Source organism: Pinus tabuliformis, chromosome 3_2 (assembly GCF_031772625.1).
Source record: "Pinus tabuliformis cultivar Carrire ecotype Pingquan chromosome 3_2, CPIR1, whole genome shotgun sequence".
In the NCBI taxonomy this organism is placed as follows: Eukaryota; Viridiplantae; Streptophyta; class Pinopsida; order Pinales; family Pinaceae; genus Pinus; species Pinus tabuliformis.
In genome coordinates this window covers 975622424-975647682 of record NC_142302.1, presented here as the reverse complement: position 1 = coordinate 975647682, position 25259 = coordinate 975622424, and the positions used below count along the sequence as shown (strand labels likewise).

The 25259-nt window shown below is 42.0% G+C and overlaps 1 protein-coding gene and 1 pseudogene across 1 annotated transcript in view; both read right to left on the bottom strand.

Annotated features, from left to right (window-relative positions):
• The window catches only part of LOC149183892 (Pyridoxal-5'-phosphate-dependent enzyme family protein), a 134975-nt gene that overhangs the window by 38379 nt on the left and 71337 nt on the right, over positions 1 to 25259 (bottom strand). The window lies entirely within an intron of this gene.
• Positions 19413 to 25259, bottom strand: part of LOC149183893 (uncharacterized) — a 48606-nt pseudogene continuing 42759 nt past the window's right edge.

The window sequence follows — 25259 nt, the reverse complement described above, 5'->3', positions numbered from 1 at the left end:
GATCATTTTCTTCACAATGATGAAAGCATTTGGAAGCAGCGAGACACAATCAATGGCATTTTTGTCACAATCATTTAATAAAGATAAGGATGATGTGGGGATTCCTATCATAACATATCGAAGATATATTGGTTTTGACCTTACTGTACATGATGATGTATGAGTAGCAGTGGTTCAACATGGAATCTCACTTGATACCCAACATACACATCATTTGTCAATGCATGTAGTAACAATGGAGATATGAAGCAGGACCAGAAGATAATGCTCAACAAAAGATATGAAGGAGGACCAGGTGCATAATTGATTAGTGGCCCTCATTGGCACCTCTATGATTTTCCTCATTATAGACTTAACCCAAAATTTTCATCTAACTTGGAGTTTTTTTCTCCTATTATGGCCAAAATAAGATTTTGGCTCCAAACTTATTTATTTTTATTTTTTTAACATAGGGCAACTTTTGTTGATCTGGGATGTTTTTGATGTGGTTGTTGATGTGGCACCTCAGGTCCACATATCACCCTAAGAAGTTGCAACGTCACCTCCTTGGCCACCTTTATTTGAACTGTCATCACTCAATCACCCTCTCTCTCTCTCTCTCTCTCTCTCCACTCCTCTTTCTTCCTTCCCTCGTATTTTCTTTTCCTTTTATCATAGTGTGTACACTTTTTTTGGGGGCCCACTTATCCTGGCCACCCACCCACCATTTTTGTTACAAATGGGACAAGGGTCCCACATCCTCTATCACTCATCCACTTGTCCCCTATTCATAGGCTAATGTGACAAGCAAGGCCAATCTCACATCCTTTCCCTCTTGGCACATAACTTGCCCTTGCACTTTATCAAATGATGGATATTGAGTGAAAATTGATGGTTGTGAAGCATCACAAGGGATTGAGTTGCAAGGAGGTTATCTTGTCCTCCAAGTCCCAATACCACTTACCACGATGATACCATACATCACCATCTAATTGGTCATAGGGTTTTGTTTATTTTTTTCAAAACGATCACTCTAAAGTACCGAAACCACTTATGCTATGTGACCCCTATAGCATCCCTTGGCCCCACTAGTATGCACCATACCTTCATTGTTCTACCTTTGTGGCCTTTGCCACGTGTACCCTGTTATCCTCCACAATATCCCAAGGCTGAGAAGGGAGATCAAAGGAGGTAACCTCAAACCACTTAGGGTTCAGCAGCTAGCCCTGCTAAACCAAAGAGGGATCTCTCTATGAATTCACAGCCAATGATGACTGGAATGGGAAAAGATGTTAGGCTAGATATGTTCAGCTTTAGGGTTTTGCTGGATCAGGAGTGAAAATTAAGGAACTAGGTCAAGGGATCAAAAGTTTCAGCTGCAAGAGATATAAAGGAGTAGGGTAGGTATGCTTTTGTGATACTTTGGGGTTTGTCGATGTAGTGTAGGGTGGAAAAGCAGAGATCAAAATGAGCATGGCAAGCATGAATTCGTTTATCAAAAGACAAGTGACATAAACATGAAGTTCCTAACAAAACAAAGCTTAAAACTAAGAATTATGTTTAAAACCTCATAGGAAAACCATTGAAAAGCATAGGCATGGAAAGAAGATGGATTTATCATTCATATAAAATTAAAACTATAACAGAGAGAAAACATTATCACAAACTCACAACACAATAATTCCTGAATAATGGCTGCAACTGTCCTTTGAATTTCTGCAAAAGTGATGAAATACAAGCTCCAAGAGTTCAACTCACTGATGTCCAGCTTATTCTATGACTGAAAACTAGATACATATATACTAAAAACCATCTTCCCCTCTCTCAGGGTCGAATCCTTCAGTTTAGGAACTAATTTCATGAGGTGTTCAAACAAAACCCTAATGTCTAGGGAGGTTAAAAAAATCCTCCATTTAAACTTTAACTGAACTGTTGTCATAAATGAGGCCTAAATTTACATGAAAACAACCTAACAAGCTTATTTACCTTTCATTACATCGTAATTACATCACAAAAACTCGAATCTGGCTGATAAAACTGAGAAAAAGTAGTTTCAGGCAAAAGCGTAGCGAATTCAGTCAAAAACGCAGCGTGCCAGGAGAAAGCGCAGTGAAATTAGTAGAATTGATTTTTGGAGGCCTTCCCGAGGTCCAAATCCTGATCTGAAAAGTGCTAGAGATAGCCCTGGATGTCTGCTATATGACGAAATCTTCAAGAATTGAAAAAGGTTGCTCCTAGCCCTCCAAAACTTCATTCTCCCAGAGGTAATCCCAAAACTACAGTGAGCTCTTCAAAAAGAGGGCAATGAAGTGTTTTTTGAGTAGTTTTTGGCCTTTTCCACCTACCAAAATTTGTTGAAAGCTTGCTCCCAAGGGCTAGAAGTGGTGTACAAGTGTTAAGGAATCCAAATATGCAAACCAAATGTCATTTAGAGCTCCCCATCAAAAGCGCAGCGTGTTGAACTAGTGACTGTCTCAAAAATTTCCAAAAATTCATAAAAACCAAAATTTCTCCAAATTTCTTCAAAATTGGTCCAAAGTTGCTCCATGAAGACCTGAGAAGGTATGCTATGCTATGAGGGAAGCATCAGCAAGAAAATCCAAATTAACCTTCTCTTTTTGCCTGATTAGGGTTTCCTTGAGTTTTTCCTTCAACTGCTTGATCTTGACTTTGGAGACCTAATTCCTTGTGTAGTAATGAGCAGCCATGTGTCTTTGCAATTTGTTGTCTCTATTGGCCCTCTTAAGAAGCTTCTCCAAATGACAATTCACCTTGTCAAGCCAAAACTCCCTATTTTCATTGATTTCTGCTGCAATTAGGTCAGCTGAAGACATTTGTTCTCTTTGTTGTTGAAGTGCCCTTTTAAGGCCTCTAGTCCTTGGCCTCTTCCTTGTCACGTGCTCCTGATGCTCATCTGAATCATCTGTGTCAACTACTGCTTTTCCCTTTACATCCTCTTTGCTAACATCAACCATATGTTTATCGAAGAGTAGTTGATTTACCTTCAATTGCTTATTCTCTTGCTCTAGGAATGAAATCATGAAATTGGCCTTAGACAAGTTGTCCTTAAGCTCTTTGATCTCAGCATCTTTCTCCATGATGACCTGCTTTACTATCTTATGCTCTTCATTAATCTTCAAGTCTGCTATATCAGTGTCAAGATGGAATGGCTCCTCATCTTGCAAAGGTGCCTCATGCTGTGATTGTGATCCTTGTTCTGCTAATGTAATCTTGGCCCCTTCCACAATGTGTGGAGAAAACACAAGCCTCCTTCCTCTCTGATATGTTTGAGTCACCTCAGGCCTAGGTATCCTCTTGACTGAAATTCTACTAGATGAGCCAATCTCCACATGCTTAGATGGTGCTGATGGTGTACTTGGGCTTGTAGATTGACTAGCAGAAGGCAAAAGACATTTCACTGAATGAATGTTTCCCAAGTGATATTCTTTTGTGGAAGTTGATGCAATACAATGATTTTGATGAGGGCATGGTGAAAAAGGCTGGTTTGATGGTCACTTTATTTATGTTGCACCTTCTCTGCCATTTTAGCCAAGCTCTTGTAGAGATAATAGGGTAGGTTAAGTGGTTTTACCCCTGTGAAATGCATGAGCAATCTGACATGATACTTGTACAATCTAGAAAATATGCCCTCACATGTGAAATACTTCATAATGATCCTCATCAATGGAGCAAACTTTTCATGGAGCTGTCTAAAAGGAAAAAATTTCTAAATGTTGTGCTTCTAATGACTTTTGATGAAGGGTTCGTAGTTTTGCACATCCAAGACCAGGCTCTTAAACCATTTCTCTCCACTGTTTGGTATCCTTGCGTCTGCTGCTATGACTTCAGTTGAAATGGTGAAACTGACCCCTGCATTAGTGACCTTATCTCTCCTAAGATTAGTGGCAAACAAGCTGGTGAACTTGGCATGATATTTGACTTGTTGAACTTGCTCACAAAACCCTAAACAGCCTACATTCTGAAAGCATTGCTTGGACAGTAAGGAGGACATCAGTTCATGGATGTTGAGTGGTTCATACCTTGATATTTGACCTCCCTTATTATAAGGTTTCTTTTCTTCCTCCATTTTGACAGTTTGCAAGGAAAAACCCTAGTGGAAAAACAGGAGAAGTGGATGAGAGGATAGGATGAAGGGTTTAGGGAAGGGAAATGAGGGTAGGAAAATTTAGAGAAGTAGGTAGGGGTGTTAGGGAGCTTTGGGAAGTCAAAAGGGATGAAATTAGTGCAAGATTTAGCCTAGGGAATTTTTACACAGTCCCATCTAGGAAAACTGCCAAAAATGCAGCGTGGGGACAAATGGAGGCTATGCACCATGAAAACAAGGGAATAAACTGATAGGAGATGTCAAGGGAACTGAACTTACTTGTAAAATGCTAATGAAGACTTCAATTGCTGTTGAGAACCCTTGAAAACAAGTTTTAGGGCCTTTGGAAAGAAAACGCAGCGTCTACCTGAAAGCGCAGCGTAGCTGCTGAAAGCGCAGCGTGGCTGCTTGAAATCGCCTTTTGGAGTATTTCTTTGCCTCTAAAAACTTTGTGGAGGTGTTTGCTGGTGAGTGAGAGCTCTTAGTTGATGAAATAAGTGAGAGAAATGAAATGTAATGGTCTTTTATAGCTTATGGAAGTCAAACTCTTCATAATGGTAGGGTGGCCCACCATAGGTTTTTCACTTTTTCTTTGGAAACTATGTAGCTTTAGAACAATTCAATGCAGCTTTAGAGCATTAGAACTTATTACATGATATTTGAAATAAATTACAATTTGAAACAAAAATTTTTGAGCAAATTCCCTATTACTACTCCTTCATTTGCCGGATTTATGAATGAAATGACAGATTTTGATGACTTTGACCCTAATGACCTAACGATGACACTAAGTTGAATGAGGACCATGATGGTATGACTAAGATGATGATGATGACCTTTCAGTGATGGCACATCCAACTGAGTGATGGCAATGACCAAAACATGAAAATTTTGAAAGGAGCAGTAATAGACCTAGACACACTAGCCAGTGACCAAATTTTATTTTGAAAACCTAATGAAATGATAAAAAATTGACTTGAGACCCTAACAAAAACATTGTAAGAGCATATTTGATCACCGGTCACTGGCAGGACTAACAGACACTAACATACCCTACCATTTCCATCTGCCATTATGGTTGTCCACATCACTTGGTGCATTGCCTTCACATCAATACGTATGGAAGAATTTTCCAAATTTTCAAAATTGCTTAGTTTTAAAATTTCTCCCTCAACTACAATGGAACTTTGTAATTTGGCTTCCCTAGCCAAATTTAGCCTTACAAATAATGAATTGCTACAATATTCAACTCTTTGAAAATGATGGCCATGATTTCAACCTAAATTCACTATGAAAATTTACGATTTTGCTAATTTCCCCAAATTCATCCACAATTTGGGTTTTTTCCTTTAATTTTTACCCAATTTCATCCAAGGACTTTCCTCCAATGTTTTGCAAGCATACTCCCTATTCCTTCTCCTAATCACTCAAGCAGAGATTAACAACAAATATTTTAACCCTTGAATTCCATTTCCTCTAATTTCATAGAAATTTCCCTCAATTTTCTCACAAGAAACTTTGACAAATGATTTCCAAGTATCCTCGAAAGATTTCATCTATGTAATTATTTTTTTCACATATTGATTTTGCCCTATGTAGGTCCATTGTTGTAGCTTGACTTTGATACCACATTGCAATACACCCCAAACTCACTTCTAGGCATATGTCACAAAATTTCAACCTCTATAAAAGATGAATTTTTAAAATTCCTTTTTAATATGGCTTTGCCATACTTTGACACTATAATTACTTATGCCCAACATGACTTTGATACCACTTTGTGACATGCATGTCCACCACTGTGCCTACTGGGATGGAGAGGCATTAAAAATTTCTCACAAATTTCCGTCATTGCAGCATACTATACATCTCTAATATCATAACTGTTTTTCCTTCACAAATAATAAAACATTACACATACAAATAGATGAACAATTACTTGCAATTCCTAAGAAAACATTGCAGATTTGTAATAAGTCATAAATAATTAATATTTATAGCATTTTCAACAATAATTACACAATAATTTAACACATCATAAAATCCATAACCAAAACACTTATCTTTTATAAAGAATGTACAATAACTTGCTAGGGATGTGGGACGTTCCTCTCAGCCATAGGCACTATTGAACCGAGTCTTTTTGCAGCAAGCCATCCCTATATTGAGGCTATGAGTTCACAAGAAATAATGAACTTTTTCAATTAGCCCAATTTTCTCATTTATACACAACCTTGTCACTCACCCAACCATCCCAAATCACCAACTCTCTTTCCCCTTCAATCTGCATAACCCAAAGGGTGGATCCACTTCTTTGCAATATAGTCCCACGGGATATCACACATCCTTCTTGGGCTCCAACATAGACTGGCTAGGAAATCTCTATGCTAGAATCTCTAGGGATTCTTCTTAGGCAATTGGGAAACATAATTATATATAGGTATTTTAGTCTTCAATTACTAGTTTTTTCTCTCCACCTTGCAACACAGGGCCATCTTGCAATCTTGGATAGAATCATGGTGAGAATTTGCATGAGATTCCCCCTTCACTCCCCAAATGCAAGGATTATGTATGCATGACTTTAACTTGCCACTTGGCACTCTAGGAAGTCTTTCCCAACTATCATGACAAGCATTTCCAAAGTTGATGTCTTTAGCATAGGTTAAGGTAAAGTACTTTGGCTTATAATAAAATATCATTATTTCAAGGCTTTGGCCCCTTTGGCCCCCCTTAGCATTCTCTTGTTCCTCTTTTGTGGAGTCATAGCCCCCCATTATTTTAGCCCCCCCTCGTCAGATAGCTAATGATGTATTTTTATATTAATAACTTTATATAAATCTATTACATTACCTGGCCCTCAACCATATTGTTTGGTTCGTAGCCTAATTCACATATTTCTTCCTTCAATTATGAATATCTATGTGCTCTTGGACAGATTGACAGAGGACTAACTAGAAGGCCGACATGCAACAACTGAAGGTGCCAGCAAACTTTGGCATCTAATAACAGATACTCATCAATTGCCATCTGTCGTTCCTTGCTAATTGCAGAGTACATAGCAAGTGCATCATTCCAGTCTTACACAAATGCTTCTTATCCCATAAAAGAATAAAAGAAGAGTTATGTACATTAGAAAAATTAACATGCAGAAGTTAAAACATCTACACAGGCTTACTCAAATTATTTTTAAATAGATTTTGGGTCTAGATTAATAACTGTGATACATATTGTTCACAAAAAAATATTAAATAGAAAATCAAGGAATGTGATAAGCAACAATGGCCATTGATGCTAGGGTTTGAGTTGGTGTACATGTTTGTGTGTCATTTACTGCTTCTGTTGCATTTAAGTAGCTTGAGTTGGCCATGACTTGTAGTCAGCCTAGGCACAACACCTTGACGAACCCTTAAATGGCCTCCTCTCTTCTCGATAGTGTATCTATGAACCAACTATTGCAAGAACTGGCTGCAGGAAACCATATTACTGGTAGGAGTGACAATAACATGAAATTCATTGAGAAAGTTAGATCCAAAAGTATACCATGAGGTATCCCAAATCAGAGAAACCCCTACTGATATTTCTTTGTCTGAATATGATAATGTGTATTTCTTTTAGAGAGCAATCCCTGCTAGAGTTATTTGTGGGAGGGGTCACACACAAGTCTGTCATTAAAATTTAGGTTAAGAAGGTTCGGGAACTGCAGGGGCAGAGCTGCCTCTAAACAAGAAGCCTGACTAAGGTCTTCTTCCTGTTTCAATTTACCAAAAAGGCTAATGTCCATTAAGTTAATACCCACAGACCTGGGTGTGTAAAAATACTCCAGTTGTGTTTCTCAATGTGAAGAGAGTTACTTGGTGACGTGGATGGCCCAAATTTGTTGTCCAGTGTGGGTAGAGTTGCCCCACCTTCCATGCAATCCTGCCCTTTCCTCAAAGCCATTTTCCACATGGATTGGAGGGTTTACCTACCATGAATCTTCACAATTTTTAACTCAGCCCCAGAAAGGGGTTTTCTTCTTCAACAACCTTTCCAAGTACTAGAAGGAATTTGTCTTCCTCTAGGAGGGGGATAAGATGCTGAAACAATAATTAGTGAAGTACAACCACCTCCCAACCACATGCTTTTAGTGCCAAAGTCTAGACGACAAAATCTAGGACTATCAGCTGATGATGGCCCAGCATACCACCTGCACACAAACTCTTGAACCTGTCACCCAAGCTATCCAAGCTCAAAGTGGTTCTTCAACCCCTAATAAAATTGACAGTGAAAGGGAGAAAGTAGTTTGAAAAAACAATAAGAATAAAAAGAAAAATGGTTCTTTAAAGGCTCATGTTGCCAAAGCCCCTACTGCAGGTGTCTCCAATAAGCGCCCACCCAAAAAACAAATGGCTCACCCCACCTTGATGCCTTCCTCACAATGTGATGGTCATAGAGATTGCTCTCTGCCCCTCTGCTCAACCCTTTGATTAAAGAGTCAACTAATGGCCTTCTAAAGAGGCCAATATCACCACCTTGGACCACTGATTTGCATAAATAACTGAAAATTCAAACCCCTGCAGATTTTGGAAGGCCTTAAAGATAACGAGGAGGAGATGGCAAACATCCCTGCCTTTTCTCAATGAAGTTACCTCATGGAACATCTAGGGCATGTCTGACTTCACAGAAAACACACATTCTAGTTCAAACCTCACTTAGCATTGAGCAAGCTTCTATTTTTGTTTACAAGAAGTCGAAGTTACAAAGTCAAAGCACAAGATTTTTATTGAGAAAAGCCTTGCATGTAATATGGTTGAATGTTGTTTTTAATTCTTCTGGTTAATATCTCCTTGGTTGGCTTCTGGGATTATTGAGAAGGGGACAGACCCTACCCAAATAACTTGTTTGGACTTTATTTATCCTAGATGGTCAGCTTGTTGGGCTAACCAAGATCTACACATCAAATGACAAGCATGAAAGGGAAACATTTTGGACGTAGTCTACTGATGAGTTGCCAAAGGCACCCTAGATTGTCTGCAGAACACTATGGTAGAGAACCCATAAGACAAGGAAAGGAATGTTACTGGTTCACATACTTACATGGGAGAAATAAACTTGTATGGCCTAATTCAACCCAGAGTTGTATGACCATAACAAATTTTGATTCCATGACATGTATAGTTGTGGTTAACCTGGAATAACTTTTACAAAGGTCTCGAGAGGATTATGAAAAGGCTAGATTGAGCCATGCTCTCCAGGAAAAATTCCTTTTATTTCAACTTTGTGAGAGAGAGGCCCATAAAAGTCCTAGGGGAGGCCACACTCTCAGCCCACCAAAACATTTGTTTCCCTGTTTCCTTGGGAAGGGATGTGCAAGAAAATGAGAATGCACAGTATCTTGAATGTTTCACATCTAAACAATCTTAGTTGTATAGCTTGTGAAAAAAAAAGTAGAATTTGTTACGTAGGTTGAAGGGTGATGGAGATTGGGATCATCTAGTGGGGGGATGCCATTTACTAACCACTCGCCTTTCCAAGGGGCCATAGGTGTGAAATTGCCAATGTTCATCAAAATCATAGTAGGATCGTTAACGACTTGGAATACATATCCCAAATCCTACAGAACAACCCTTGTGATGTTGGAAAACAGGCTTGGATGACCAGACTCAGGCAATTCTGGGATGAAGTTTTTTGAGCCAAAGGAGCCCAGCTCAAAGCTCGCTTGCACTAAGTGAACACTAAATACCAACCAGCTAAAGCTTTTTCATAATGTTGGAAACTAAGGACACTAGGGGAATGGGGTCTGGACTTTCATGCTAACCATGCTAAAAGCACTGGGCTTTTGCCTTTTTCTTTAGAAATGTTGTTGAAACTCTATTTGTCGAATCATATATTTGTCTTTCTATAAATAGATGTAAATCAAAAGGAAACTGCTAATCCACCTAACAAGGTTGTTTGATTGTCCTTGTGCTTTATGATATGGTTGTTGAAACTCTACTCTCTACACTTTTTAATTTAGAATAAACAGCATTGTTCTACATCTATTCCTTTGTCATCATCTCTTTGATAGAACAATCTCAAAACAGGCTACCCTGCATAAGATGTTTCACAGTTGGGCTGTAAAAATACCCTATTATATACACTAAAGGGAATGTGAAACTCAACTTGATTCTTGTTTTGAAGGCTATGCTACAGAACAATAACTCATATACGTGCTGTTATCAAGAAAGTGAGATTCTAGCTATGTTATGAATTGTTACCAAATCTGGTTGGCAGATCTCCTGATGTCTTTGCTGAATACGCAACACGTCTATTATTTTCCTATAACTTTTTTCTTGGTGATTTGCGGGATAACAACTGCTTCTGTGCAAGGGATTGGGGAAACGTTTCCACTGGGATAGATGTATCTCCTGTTTGGAACAAACTAATAAAGCCAATATAAGATAGAGATCCAGTGGTTCTCTTTGAATCAAATTCTCCTACAGTTCAACAACAAAAAGGGCATCACTGAACAGTGCTTTTAATATCAGATATAAATTAAGATAAAGGTCACAAGTCTATGCCACATTTTGTAATGTCCCTTCCTAAATTATTTTAGAACAAGATTAATTTCTATATTTTGGGGCCGATTTTGGAGGTGATGGGGTCCATTCGATTTTATTAGGAGGCTAGACTTAGTAGAAGTTATTTCGATGTGGTTAATTTGTACGTGGGGGCCACCCACACTAGGAGAATACACATTCCCTAGTTTGATTTGCATGGAGGGGAAATCGATGGTTAAGTGAGGGACCCACGATGGAGGGAAAAGTGCTCCACAAAATCTATATAAGGAAGGCAACTCTCCTCATTTCAGGATCTTATCTTTTGACATATTGAACTCAATCTTAGTTGCTCGAGCTACTTAGCCGGGTTACTGTGCTGTTTAGCACACGAGTGTCTCCGAGCAGAGATCTCAACCCTTGCTTCAGTGGACTTCGAGTGCCAGTCCTAAGAGGGAGTTCTTCTTCATCTTAGTCCGTAGCAACAACAGGGAGACAAGTTACAGCAGTTGTAAGTCCAGTACCAGCAGCAAGGGGAGTTACAGCAACGTGGGGATTGTGCAGTCACAGCATGAGGCACTCCGGGAAGTTGGGGAGACAGGAGCATCCTTTCATCATTTTTAGGAGTATAGAGGGCAGTTACAGACAAGAGGGCCATCCTACACGCAGCTCTCATTTCATCACACGCAGGATTGCGTCGTCTTCTCCATCACTGCGCAGTCATTAGAGTGAGACTCTTTGGGGCAGCACCATCTGGGGGAATTTGGAGCTAGCGTGTTGGGAGATCATTTGGAGGTCCATTTGAGGAGGCTTGTTGGAGTTGGGAGAGCAGAGATTGACAGGATCAGTCACAGCAATAGAATTCAAAATTGGAGGAGGGCCAAGCTGTGAAGGGTCAATTTTTGAATGTTGGAACCAAGGGAAACCCTTTCTGGTTTTTCTGGGTTTTGGGCAAGGATGACACTCCTAATTTTATAGAATTTTCTGGGCAGATCTGAGGGGTCAAACAGGGGTCCCAACTCAGCCAATAGTGAGAGGAGCTAAGGGGAATTTGGGCCAAATTTCTAACAGCAACATTTGGCCAATTCCTTCGTGGGTTATTCTGGGTTTCTTGCGTAGAGGCTAGGATTAATTTCCCATAATTTTCTGAGCAACAGGGAAGGCTCTAACAGCAAATCATTTCAAGCAACAACACCTTTCTAGGCAGTAACAACGCAGCTCTTGGGCCGGATTACCAACAGATTTGAGGAGGGTGTTCCATTGTTCATTTTGGGTTTTTGCTAGCTTGCCTAGAGCAAGCCTAGGTGCACACATTCCAGCACCTTGTTGTACACCTCTTCCCATTTAATAAAATGAGTAGACAACGCAATTTGGTTGCCAATTTTGTGGTCTGATGGTCTGATTTAATTTTATGGTGTTATTTTTATTGTCCGCTTTGCATAGCACTATTTTCCCTAGTTTGGAACATTACATTGGTATCAAAGCATGATCTTGGCCCAGTTGTGGGAAACTAGCCAGAAGATCATTGAAGCTTTGGAAATGAGTGCACACTAACGGGTGAAACCGGAGACAAACCCATGGCTCAAGGGAAATCCAATATGCAGAAATTTTGGGGTAGAATTCATTGGGACGATGAGCGGTTAGCCTAATTGAGGAGGGTGACAGACCAAACCCATGTTGATTTGTGGTAGCATCGGATATGCTCTAGCCATGAAAATTGGTGGAGAGGCTAAAGCACATGAGATCTCCAAGACCCAGAAATGGTTTGGGGAAATTCCACCCGATTAGAGAGATATTAAAATAATTAATATTTTTAATGGAGTTCCTAAGTTTAAACTTAGGAAAATCAAAATATTAATGGGTATTAATATAAAACTGGGTGAGAATGTTCTAAATAACATGGATCAAGCCAAATCTAATCTTAGCCGTTGATTAGAGACTTAATCTCGATCGTTGAAGACTCAACAGAAAAAGTATAAGAGGAGGCTTGAGGGTCAGTTGGAGATACACCAAGATTGATCAGTCAGTTCAATTTTCTGGAGCGGGGTTTGCTAAGAAAATTCGAACAAGTGATCTGTTGCAGCGAGGGGCAGTGAGTACATAGCAGAGAGGCAAAGATAGTGCCAGAGGGTCAGCGTAGTGACTGAAGAGGTCGACACAAAGGCAGCAAGAGCCACGCAGAGGCAGCTAGAGACTGCGCAGAGGCTGAGGAGCCTGCGTGGGTGACGCAGAAGGCCAGAGAGCTGACGCAAAGGGTCCTAGAGCTATGTTGAGGCTAGTAGGGTTGACGCAGAGCCTTGGAGAAGCGTCAGAAGGATTTTCGTGGGGAAAATTTGTTGAATATCTATCTCCGAAAAGAGGTATTGTTGTTGTGTAACAATCTCTATTGGGTGAACCAGTTTGGCACCCTAGTTGTACTCAAGAAATCTGCATAGTAATAAAACCCTCAAAACTGCTGCACCAGTTTTCCCACGTTGGGTTTTTCCGGGGATGATTGTCCAAAAATAACGGTGTCCCTTGTGTGTTTGTTTCAGTATTTCAGTTGATGATCTGTATATGAGTTAAGGTTGCATCTGTGTTTATTTTCAATATTTATATTTATAAATAACTTGTTAATGTAATAAACAAGTAGGAGAATTAAACCAGAGGATGCAGTAGGGATTTCTAATGGGTTAGACTTAGAAATTTCAACACCAAACCCATCCTCACCCTTACAACAGAGATGTTAGAGGTGAGAAGGCCGTGGGGCTACAACCACCTACATCATGTGGGGAAAATCGACCAGATCAAGGCACCAGATCTCGTAAAAAGGAGGCGGGACAGACACAATTAGAGGGTGAGACTAGGGGGTGCTTTTGCTGGTGGAGACCTGGCTTTAGATATCAGGAGCCTGAGGAGGAGGTTGAGCATGATGCTGAGAGCCCACAGGATGGTGAGGAGCACATCAATATACCCGGTGTGGCACATGAGTCACCTTTATTAGAGACCTCTTTGATAGCCCCAGTTGACACCTTGGTGGAGAAGATAGAGCCTACACACATAGAGCCATTTGTTGAGGAGGAGCCACCCATGGACGAGATGCCAACAGTTGCTGAGGTATCTGGAGTTGTGACCGAGTTTACAGGCGATAGATGCCCACGACAGTTCCACCAGTTTCAAGTTGACCTTCTAGCATTAAAAAGGAAGGTCGCATTAGTGCATGAGGCTATTTTGCAGCAGAACGAGGAGCTGGAGGGCATGAGAGCGGTTTGTGTCGAGTCCACGGCAAAATTGACTCACATTGAGGGGGATGGATTCCCTACTGGTGCAGCTAGAGTGCACGTTGGAGTGTGAGAGCAGCCCTCTTCGGGCATACATAGACGGGGTTGGCAGCACTGTTAGGTTACCTTGGCCCATTGGACAGAGAGAGACAGAGCTACCTAGTCAGATTTTATGTATTGACCAGGATAGCGAGATGAGACGACCTGAGTTGCACAGGGTGCAACACCCGCATGTTGGGGTTGTTCTATGTGCGGGAGTTCGTGCATTCGATCCCTCTCTTGGGGTTGGGTGGCGAGAGATTCTGAGTTGGTACCCAGTGGAGTGGGCTATGGAGATGGTAGTGGACCCAGGTGGAGCTCAGCAGGAGTTTCCAGGCACTAGGGATGCTAGAAGCCCCGACTGGCATTGGGATCCAGGAGGGACCACCTATCATTTCCCAAGTATACCGGTTGACTACAACCTAGAGGGTATAGTTGACTTAGCAGTCGAGCGTGCACCTCCGCTAGGAGAGTTTCGGTCAGCACCAATGGCCAACCAGTTTATGGACAGGCTTCTTAGGTTGACTTGGTACGACATTTGTACACAGGATCACGGGGTGATCAACACACTCTGGCAGGAGTTTGTCGGAGGAGGTGGCATTGGCAAGCCACCAGATGGCGCCTTGTATGGAGTTGGGGATTCTTCACTTTTGTGTGGGGCACAGAGGATGCAGAGGAGCAGCGCAGGGGTAGCATCACTGCTGACACATAGGGAGATTCACTTCTCGAATCCCTCAGGGAGGATTTGGAGTGAAGATCCATTCACTGGAGGGTATGATGATGCGACGATGGAGGTGATGATACCAGTCGGGTGTGGGCCGACGCATAGGGACACAGCTTTAGGCCATCTCATTCGGGGATGGGTAGGAGCATCTAGCGTGGAGCATTGGTCTACAGATGGGCATGGAGACGCATGGGGGAGTGCCTCACATCGCATTGAGTACATGTGGGGAGTGACCGGTGCAGTGACATAGGTGGGACACAGGACGGTACAGGATGGCATAGCCATAGCCGGGGGTATCCAGTGGTGTATAGGGACAGGTTGCAGCATACAGTGGCATGTCGAGGAATGCGGTGTTGCTTGGTGGTGTGCAGTGACGCATGGTGCGGCGTAGCAGGCTCTTGGAGCGTTTCCTCCAAGGAGGCATATGGACAGGGTCATTAGGTGTACTGTTGGATGCAGCTCACCTAGGATCGATGAGGACATTGTTGAGCATTTGGGGACACCATGCTTAGCAAAGACAGGGCTTCAAGGGAGTTATCAGCAGATCCGAGGCGGAGAGAGTGTCATCTATAGGATCACTCTTGGGCATTCTGGCAGAATTTTGATCATACCATTTGGGACATACCCGCCCATCATCCTCCAGTGTTGCTTACAGTCACAGAGTGTTTGATTGTTTCCCCTTGAAACTCTCCATTTATGCAGCAGGATATGGGAGGCTCACCCTAGACAGCTGGATGAGACACCGCGTGCCATTAGTCGGGAAGAGACTCTTCAGTTGAGGCCCTTGGTAGGTGCACGAGCTGCCGGATACGGGCTTAGGGATGGCGTGGTTGATAGCCAAGGTAGCATTCCACCCCTAAGCTCACACTTGAAGGATGATGGATGGTAGACTTTGTCTACAGGAGGGTACCCAGACTCCGAGTAGTGTCGAGGTGTATCATCAGGAGTTGGGATAGTGGATTTCACTGCGTGGTCTGGCAGGAGCAGGGCAGGTTCACAGGCATGAGACCTACTCCTTATACTTGGGGTCCACCCAGGGAATACATACAGGGATTGGAGATGAGGGCCAGATGGGTTCTAGCTGGTAACAACGTTACGCAACAACATCTGTGAGGAGTGGGAGTTATGAGCTCCCCGTATGTTTGGGGAATCCAGGGATCCAGTTGGCGGGCAGATCACTCCACTTTGTGACGAGCAAGGTCATGGCAGAGGATGATCCAGTTCACTTTGGGTTTGACACATGGGGGATCACTGAAACCTCCACTGCATGGCGAGGCAAACTTGTCCTGTTATGGCTTAGAGTTGAGATTGGCAGTGGAGGGGTAGATATTGGCATCATGGAGATGCCTAGGCAGGATGAGCTTGACTCTCACAAATTTTTCGCCACTAGGCCTCAGGAGGGGAGGATACTGTCTGCACACGATGGGGAGTATGTCATAGTCAGAGTAGCGCAACGTCAGCATGGTGGCACCACTCTGGGACTAGCAGGGAACTGGGGCATCACAACTCTTCACAGCTCAATAACCTTTAGGGATGCGCTGGCTACTACAAGGGGAGATCATACAGATCTTCCATTGGGCTTTAGCGAGTCACTGATGGAGCAAGGGACTTCTAGTACTTGCACCAGGCAGGATAATGAGTGGAGCAAGGGGAGCTTCATGTTGGATAGGATGGCTTGGGATCCTGGTATTGAAGGATTCTTTCATATCAGGACAGTGCAGAGGTCAGGCACGATCCAGTGGCACATCTGGGACCCTGACACATTTTGCAGTGACAATGGGGAGTAGCAGTTAGAGAGGATGCTTGCTCAGGCATTGCTTGAGGACAAGCGATTTTTTTGGTGCATTGGAGGAGCTTGCCAGATGAGGATGCTACTTGGGAGGGCGAGTGCATACTTGAGCATCCAACACTGAAGTTGCTTGGGGACAAGCAACATTTGGGAGGGGAGGACTGTAATGTCCCTTCCTAAATTATTTTGGAACAAGATTAATTTCTATATTTTGGGGCCGATTTTGGAGGTGATGGGGCCCATTTGATTTTATTAGGAGGCTAGACTTAGTAGAAGTTATTTCGATGTGGTTAATTTGTACGTGGGGGCCACCCACACTAGGAGAATACACATTCCCTAGTTCAATTTGCATGGAGGGGAAATCGATGGTTAAGTGAGGGACCCACGATGGAGGGAAAATGGAGGGAAAAGTGCTCCACGAAATCTATATAAGGCAACTCTCATCATTTCAGGATCTTATCTTTTGACATATTGAACTCAATCTTAGTTCCTCGAGCTGCTTAGCCAGGTTACTGTGTTGTTTAGCACACGAGTGTCTCCACGTGGAAATCTCAACCCTTGCTTCGGTGGACTTCGAGTGCCAGCCCTAGGAGGGAGTTCTTCTTCATCTCAGTTCGTAGCAGCAGCAGGGAGACGAGTTACAGCAGCTGTAAGTCGAGTACCAACAGCAGGGGGAGTTACAGCAACATGGGGATTGTGCAGTCACAGCGTGAGGCACTCTGGGAAGTTGGGGAGACAAGAGCATCCTTTCATCATTTTCAGGAGTATAAAGGGTAGTTACAAACAAGAGGGCCATCCTACACGCAGCTCTCATTTCATCACACGCAGGACTGCGTCATCTTCTCCATCACTACGCAGTCGTTGGAGTGAGGCTCTTTGGGGCAGCACCATCCGGGGGAGTTTGGAGCTGGCATGTTGGGAGATCATTTGGAGGGCCATTTGAGGAGGATTGCTAGAGTTGGGGGAACAGAGATTGACAGGATCAGTCACAGCAACAGAATTCGAAATTGGAGGGCCAAGCTATGAAGAGTCAATTTTTGAATGTTGGAACCAAGGGAAACCCTTTCTTGGTTTTTTTGGGTTTTGGGCAAGGATCATATTCCTAATTTTATATCATTTTCTGGGCATATCTCAGGGGTCAAATAGGGGTCCCAACTCAGCCAGTAGCTAGAGGAGCTAAAGGGAATTTGGGCCAAAATTCCGAGGTCAACATTTGGCCAATTCCTTCGTGGGTTATTCTGGTTTCTTGCATAGAGGCTGGGATTAATTTCCCATAATTTTCTGAGCAACAGGGAAGGCTCTAACAACATATCATTTCAGGCAACAACACCTTTCTAGGCAATAACAACGTAGCTCTTGGGTCGGATTACCAGCAGATTTGAGGAGGGTGTTCCATTGTTCATTTTGGGCTTTTGCTAGCTTGCCTAGAGCAAGCCCAGGTGCACACATTCCAGCACCTTGTTGTACACCTCTTTCCATTTAATAAAATGAGTAGACAACGCAGTTTGGTTGCCAAATTTGTGCTTTGATGGTCTGATTTAATTTTATGGGTCTTATTTTTATTGTCCGCTTTGCGTAGCACTATTTTCCCTAGTTTGAAACATTACACATTTATTGTCATTAAATGGACATGTGCTAATGCATACAGAAGTGGAACCATATCTAAAAGAACTAGGATTCCTCTTGAGATGGGGAGACAAAGTGGTAGCTGCTTCCTTTCTAATTCATTCATCTATTGCTACAGAAAAGCAACATTTTCACAACTTCCCTCATGGAAGTCCTATTGATGGGCAGAGTGCTAGTGCATAACAGAGCCACCCTTAACACCAACATGCACATATGCATTGAATCTTGATGAGTAGACAAGAGCCCTTACAGAACAATGGAAGATAAAGATACTAGATTGGATGCATTCCCATGTGAGGATGCATTCCCATGTGAGTTCTAGAAAGCAACTTTGGATTTTGACAAGCCATATTTTTTACAAATGTGAAAGGGGAGCCATGAATCCTAGGCTCTTTAAATTCTTGGTAACCAATTAGCTTATTGAATGTATCCTACAAGAACCTAACCAAGGCCCTGGCGCTTATATATCCTGCTAATAGTTGTGTCTTCAGCAAACTAGCTTCATTCAGGGCCAACTTTTTTAGACAACATTCTCTTTTGGGAGTGCATAGAATGGACTTGATCTTTGGGCCTAAATAACCTCTTCATCAAGGTAGATTTCAAAAAGTCTTGACCATGTGGAATGGAGTCTGGACTTTCATGCTAACCATGCTAAAAGCACTAGGCTTTTGCCTTTTTCTTTAGCAATGTTGTTGAAACTCTATTTGTTGAATCATATATTTGTCTTTCTATAAATAGATGTAAATCAAAAGGAAACAACTAATCCACCTAACAAGGTTGTTTGATTGTCCTTGTGCTTTATGATATGGTTGTTGAAGCTCTACTCTCTACACTTTTTAATTTAGAATAAACCGCATTGTTCTACATCTATTCCTTTGTCATCATCTCTTTGATAGAACAATCTCAAAACAGGCTACCCTGCATAAGATGTTTCACAGTTGGGCTGTAAAAATACCCTATTATATACACTAAAGGGAATGTGAAACTCAACATGATTCTTGTTTTGAAGGCTATGCTACAGAACAATAACTCATATACATGCTGCTATCGAGAAAGTGAGATTCTAGTTGTGTTATGAATTGTTACCAAATCTGGCTGGCAGATCTCCTGATGTCTTTGCTGAAGACCCAACAGGTCTATTATTTGCCTGTAACTTTGTTCTTGGTGATTTGGGGGATAACAACTGCTTCTGTGCAAGGGATTGGTGAAATGTTTCCACTGGGATAGATGTATCTCCTGTTTGGAACAAACTAATAAAGCCAATATAAGATAGAGATCTAGTACTTCTCTTTGAATCAAATTCTCCTATAGTTCAACAACGTAAAGGGCATCACTGAACAGTGCTTTTAATATCAGATATAAATTAAGATAAAGGTCACAAGTCTATGCCACATTTATTGTCATTAAATGGACATGTGCTAGTGCATACAGAAGGGGAAGCATATCTAAAAGCACTGGGATTCCTCTTGAGATGGGGAGACAAAGTGGTAGCTGCTTCCTTTCTAATTCGTTCATTTGTGCTGCAGAAAAGCAGCATTTTCACAACTTCCCTCATGGAAGGCCTGTTGATGGGCAGAGTGCTAGTGCATAACAGAGCCACCCTTAACACCAGCATCATTTCTTCTCTATATGAGTTTGCTACTTGTGCATCCAGGACGTTATTGATATCGATGTGAATCTGATTCCGAACCCACCTAACAATGTCTAAGTAATCTCCAAATTCTACATCATTGGGCTTCTTGCCAGTCACGAGCTCCAGCAGGACCACACCAAAGCTGTATATGTCACTTTTCTCATTCACTTTGTGGGTGTAAGCATACTATGCACACATGTCCATCAATTAAATCAGTTCATATAAAATTGTTTATTTTCTGTTGACTAAGGCATATATATACACACATATTCACAGGCATTAACAATTCGGTTGTAAATTCTTACCTGGGGCAATATATCCATATGTTCCAGCAACACCTGATACTACGTTCTTCTGACCCAGCTTCTCTACAATTCTAGCTAAACCAAAATCAGCAATATGGGCCTCCAATTCAGAATCCAGCAATATATTATACGATTTAACATCCCTATGTATTATTGGAGGGGAACAACCATGATGCAGGTAGGACATTCCCTTAGCAGCACCAAAAGAAATCTTATAACAAGTAGGCCAATCCAACGTTTCCCCTTGAGAACTATGAAGTCGTTCATACAGGCTACCATTTGGCATGTATTCATACACTAACAGATTAGAATCTGAACTAGATATGCAGCAAAGCAGCTTGACAATGTTGGCATGCCTAATCTTCCCTAGAGTCTCCACCTCTGCTTGAAATCCCTTGTCTTGGGCAGACTACAATTTTCTGTTGTTCCAGATCCTTTTCACAGCAACAATATCATCATTTCTCAGTGTTGCCTTGTACACTTTTCCCACACCTCCACTTCCAATAACATTATCTTCTGTCAATCTCTTCAAAATGTCTAACTCATCAAATTCTACCCTGTGAAAGGTTGTGAGATTCCATGACTCTGTACTTGATTTAACCCGACCAAAATTCCTCTGTCTTATACAAGAAACCTTTACCAATCAAGCAGAGTAATACCAACAGCAATAACCGAAATCAATACCCTATATAGATTACTTTCAGATCTGCCTTTCTGCTGGAATTACCATAAAGCTATGGAGATTCCACAGCTATCCAGTTCCAGAGGGAATAATTCCACAGAATTGATTGTTTGATATCTCCAATGCCCACAGACTGGTTTCTTTAGTGATTTGAGCAGGAATTTGGCCATGGAAAGCATTGTTTGTCAATCTGAATTCTCCAAGGAGAGGATAAATCCATAACCCCAGAGGAACCTCACCACTTAAATGGTTATCCTGCACTTGGACACTGGTTAGACTAGGACAATCCCCTAGAAATTTAGGCAGGCTGCCATTAAATTTATTCTTAAAAATAATGAAAACTATCAGTACTCCGCCTTTACAGACATTCTGCGGAAGAGGACCCGAAAGCTCATTCGTTGATACATCAAACTCAACAAGTTTAGAACCCATCCCAATTCCCGGGGACACTAGTCCTGTGAGCTTGTTGGTAAAAAGCTTGAGATGGACTAAATTAGTAAGCTTATCAAGCCCAGAGGGTATAGACCCAGAGAGTTTGTTGTTGTATAACTGCAGTGTCTCTAGGTTTGTCAAATCCCCAATCCCATTGGGGATGCTTCCATTTAGCTCATTCATTGACAGATCCAAATTCACAAGACTCTTAAGATTGTTGATATTGTCTGGAATTGGTCCATATAAATTGTTCTTATATAGAAATAAATATGTCATCTTTGAAAAGGCCATCAACGTGTTGGGGATCCTTCCAGACAAACGATTATGTGAGAGGTCCAAGTGTACCATATCTCTTATATTCCCTAATGACTCTGGAATTTCTCCTACTAAACTGCAATTTGTCATCCACAAGTACTGCAGTGTTGACAAGTTCCCGAGTTCATGTGGGATTACCCCTTGAGCAAGAGGGTTGTAGTGTTAAGTTTTTCAACGAAGAGAGATTTCCAAGGAAGGAGGGAACAGTACCATTCATTAGGTTAATACCATTCAACAGGTTAGAGTGCAAGAACAATACCTGAAGCTTAGGCAACCGTCCGAATCCAGGAATGTCCCCAGAGAAATCGTTGGCTGAGAGGTCCAATTTTACTAGCTCCTCCAGTTTATATATCTCATTCGGCAAGAGTCCACCGAACCTGGTGCCAATGAGGGCCAGAGGCTATAAGAGACCTTAGATGCTGGTCAAATGCAGGTAAAATGCAGTGTGAATTCAACGAATCAAACTGCCAACCCTTGCGCCCTAAAATCCAGGGAGAATACAACCTAGTTTTGTTTTTCCAAGGAATGGACATAGCCCCTAACCAGTCCCATTACTGGAAATCGGGGCGATGCCAAGAAGAAAATTCTATGGCCAAACCAGAAATCGGGCGATGCCAAGAAAATTCTACGGCCAAACCAGGCGAAGCGGGCTTTGCAATGTTTATCTGCCCTATTTTTAATTGGCTAAAATATAATAATCATTTATTTTTTAAATATATTTTGGGCTAACTATTGAAAAGGTGTGTAATTTAAAAAATTCGCCCTTCTAAAATATGAAACCCCTTAAATTTCACCCATGGGCTAAAATTCGCCCTTCTAAATATAAAACCCCTTAAATTTCACCCATGGGCTAAAATTCGCCTAAAATTTTACCTATGCATGTAACCAAACCTACAAGAATGCAACCTAACATACAAGGATGTAATCAAGCGACATATAATCAACATGTAAGCGACATACAACAATATGTAACCAATCACATACTCATGACGATGCATTCCACAAAATCAACATCAAGTCCCTCATGACAATCCTTTTCTACAACCATGATCAACAAGATGCAATGCAACAAGCACATGGAATGCAAGTGTAAGAGACACACATGCAACTGACATGCATGCATGACCAACACACACCGCCCATCCAGTCCAAGGGGTGAACCATGCTCTGATACCACTCTGTAACACCCTCCTCCCACATCTACCCAAGTAACCATGCCAACCAAGGTAAACATGCGACGAGAGGCTACTATGATTGGATTCGACCTCCTATGTGACCTTAAGGAAGTGGAATCAACGGAAACATAACACATAGACATTCAACATCAGCTTTAGGACCCTCAGGAACCAATCCAACACTTCAGACAGCTTGCCCTTGGGTCCTACTGAAGTTTTGACCAACTTAGGCCTCAGTCGCTCTCATGCTATATGCATGACAGCGTCCAAAAACCCAAAGTTGCTCTCACAGGCTTTCCTGCCAGCGTCCAAGGACCCATTTGTTAGTGTTGTCCCAGTGTCCCCGAGATTTGAGCCACTTTTTCAAGCCCAGAGCCCAGGTCACTGCCCAGAATGGAATGATAACTTAAGACCAGTAAAAGAACAAGGAAACAATGATGCAAAAGCAATAAGTTAAACAAGACCTTAATCAGACCCCTACTAGCCATAACAGGCATTTCGTCAAACATATCGCAAACATGTAATCTACAGGTGTAACCAACAGAATTAAACATAGGGATCTCGAACTTATCTGAGAATCGCTAAGAACCATTGTTCCCTCATGTCATTTGCTGCATTATCATCTATTAGGTCATAGATACATTATCCATTCATTTACAAGTAAAAACATGTTGAGAGCCATACATAGTTGTTGTCATAAAACATACATATAACCAACATAGTAACAATAGAAATACCATAAATATATCAATCATAAAACCCTCATATACATCAGTACATTTACATATGAAAACCAAGGGAATGAATTTCTCATTAACGAATGCAATAAACCAACCGAAGATGGGACTACCACGTTCCACCCCAACCGTAGAATGGCTAAGCCAAATCTCTCTTCATCCATTCACCCCCGTGCCATATTCCAAGCATGTTAAATTTAGGTATGTTCTATGCTTAGAGGAAGTTACTTCAATTTTTCATATTAGCCCAGTGACAATATTCAGATTAGCAACCACATCAACATGATAGTATAGTGCAGATAGAACATAAACATGAACAATAGAAGACAAGCCAAGACAAGAGGACACAAGATAAAGAAGTTAGGTCCACTCTTACTGATTGACCCGAAGTTAGGTCCACTCTTACTGATTGACCCGAAGTTAGTTCCAAATAAAGAGAGTGTCTCATACCACTCTTACTGACCTGAAGTTAGTTCCAAATAAAGAGAGTGTCTCATACCACTCTTACTGACCCGAAGTCCGTTCCAATTGATCCCAAATCAATATCATCCTAGCATAGGGAGTACGGTAGTACACAATGCGTCCATTGGTAGTACTATGGTCCCTATCCTCATTTCCCTACTCATTGGCCAGATGAGAGGTACTTCCCATGAGTCCCAGATTGCATGGGTAGGATGTCTCAGCAAGAGAAGGATGAACCACTCATCCTACCTACATGTTGCAAGGGGTATCCCAGAGGAAGGTTGAACCACTCACCCTGTACACAACAAATCATTAGGGGAAGGCTAAACCACTCACCCTATGATTGTGTCTCAGCAGGAGAAGGATGAACCACTCATCCTACCTACATAGCAAACCACTAGGGGAAGGCTGAACCACTCACCCTATGGTTGCTCATTGCTCCAAGAAGTACCCCCAAGCCCCCCGTAGCTCCCAGAGCTCAATATCCATATCATATAGGACCCTTGAGAGAGGGTCTCTCCACGACTCCTAGTCGTTCTCTGAAAGTCAAGAATTTGACCTTTCCTAGGGGCTTCATCCGAATATCGGCAACCTGCACATCAGTCCCAATGTGATGGAGCCTTATTGCTCCTCGTTGTACCATATCCCGGATAAAGTGGTCCCTGATGTCTATGTGTTGGGAGCGATCATGAAATACGGGATTCTCTGATAATTGAATCCCACACTCGTTGTCACAGAGGATCACGGTGGTAGCCAACACGTGTCCAAACAGCTCACTGAAGAGGTTCCTCAACCAAACAGCTTCACACGAGACCATACTCGCAGCTATGTATTCGGCCTCAGCGGTGCTCAAAGCAACCGACTTCTGCTTCCTGCTCATCCAGGATATTGAAGCAGAACCCAAAGAGAAGTAGCACTCATAAGTGCTTTTGTGATCCTCCACACTGCTTGCCCAATCAGCATCAGAATAACAATGCAGCCTCACATTTCCAGCAGTGTATCTCAGTCCATGAGTGATAGTGCCCCGAAGATATCTCAAAAGATTCTTGGCACCAATCCAATGTGAGTGATGAGGCTCAGCCATATGTTGGCTTAACATGTTAACTGCAAAACATATATCCGAATGGGAGTTCACCAAGGACATTAATGCTACTATGAGTTGACGAAACTCGGAGGCATTTCCCAAATCAGGTCCAATAGCACTACCGCATAACTTCTTAAAGTTATGCTCCATTGGGGTAGTCACAGGCTTGCAGTCCACCATTTCAAATTCAGAATCCAACTCCCTCTTAGGTTTGTAAATGAGAGGATCCGTACCTATCAGAAAGAGGTCGTCCTCATAAGGTACCAGTATGAGAGGTCTATCATCCACAACCTTAAAGCAAAGGTTTGGATCGGCTTCACTCCTAGTGAATCTCAGCTTCATCAGATAGCTATCAATCCTCTCATACCAAGCCTAGGGTGCTTACTTCAAACTATAG